Source organism: Balaenoptera borealis (assembly GCF_965194805.1).
Source record: "Balaenoptera borealis genome assembly, chromosome: 4".
NCBI classification, from domain to species: Eukaryota; Metazoa; Chordata; class Mammalia; order Artiodactyla; family Balaenopteridae; genus Balaenoptera; species Balaenoptera borealis.
This window is the reverse complement of record NC_138861.1, coordinates 4,745,981-4,747,170: the sequence shown is the minus strand read 5'-3', so window position 1 is coordinate 4,747,170 and position 1,190 is coordinate 4,745,981. Positions and strand designations below refer to the sequence as shown.

The window sequence follows — 1,190 nt, the reverse complement described above, 5'->3', positions numbered from 1 at the left end:
GCAATTGTAGAAGATTTGAAGGAAGGAATGAGGGGAGGAAGAAAACTAGAGCAATAAAGAGAAACCAAGGATATTTCTCCTCATTTCTCTCTGCTTCCAGCGATGGGTGGCTTCCTGTGATTTCGGTGCCATTGGCCTGACTCTGCTTTCATGGCACTGGCCCCTGCAGGGTACCACTGCTTTGGTTCAAGCTCAATCCAGAATTCTGTGGTTTCTCATTTTCTCTCTGTGTACCCCCTGCCCAAGGAATGGCGACATCATCTACAGCTAATCTCTGGGGTACACTACTATTTATTAGTCAAAACCTCAGCTTCTCCAACAACCTAATTTTTTAGGTTTAACTAATTCCTTGAATTAAATTCCCTAGACTTGAGATGTCTGGAGTAGTCTCCATTTTCCTAAGTAGACCTTCACTGATATACACTCTTATCTGACAATAATTAGAGTAAAATATAGATTTTTTTCTGGGTGAGAACCACTCCGCTATCCTTTATATTTAAGCTCTGCATCTTCTGTAAACCATTACAGCAAACACAATTTAATAGAAATGAACACACTAGTCCAAGTTCAGATGTATAAAACAAACATTTTTCTAATGAGTGTCATAATTTTCACAGGCATAGTTTATGTTATTAAACAGAATAGTCATCCTAGTCTTAAATATCTGTTCTGGGATTACTTTACTTCATGCAGCTTCTCACAATGGATAGACACTTTCCTTATATGGGCATAATTAAGGGCTCACTAAAGTGTTTTCTGTTTCAGATCCACCTCTAGAAGAAAATAACTCCTAAAGGAAAATCTCATTTTGATCCAAAAAAAAAAATAGCTTATGACAATTTGGATCATTACATTTTTTGTCCTGCCTCTTAAACAAAGCAACAAAACAAAAACACACTGTCAAAAAAGCCCTCAGTAGGGCCATATCTCTTGTGCCCATGGTCGCTGGCTTCCCTGTGCATCTGGCACTGCCAGGGCTCCTGCAATCCAAGCAGTCATACCAGCTCTGTGCCCTATCCTCACTGGGGCAGACCCAAGAGCTCCAAGGCAGCCTCAGGACCAGACTCCTGTGGGTGGACCACACACAGAATGGTGGATAAAACCAAAGCTGAACCCCAGGGACAGGGTGACTGAGGAGGAAGAAGAATGAAAATCTTTCCATCAGCTGTACAAGCTGCAGATTAAATCCC

At 41.3% G+C, this 1,190-nt stretch overlaps 2 long non-coding RNA genes across 2 annotated transcripts in view; one reads left to right on the top strand and one right to left on the bottom strand.

The window, feature by feature from the left end:
- Positions 1–1,190, bottom strand: part of LOC309628619 — a 238,162-nt gene that overhangs the window by 192,898 nt on the left and 44,074 nt on the right. The window lies entirely within an intron of this gene.
- LOC309628633 overlaps positions 1–1,190 on the top strand; it is a 36,695-nt gene that overhangs the window by 29,582 nt on the left and 5,923 nt on the right. The window lies entirely within an intron of this gene.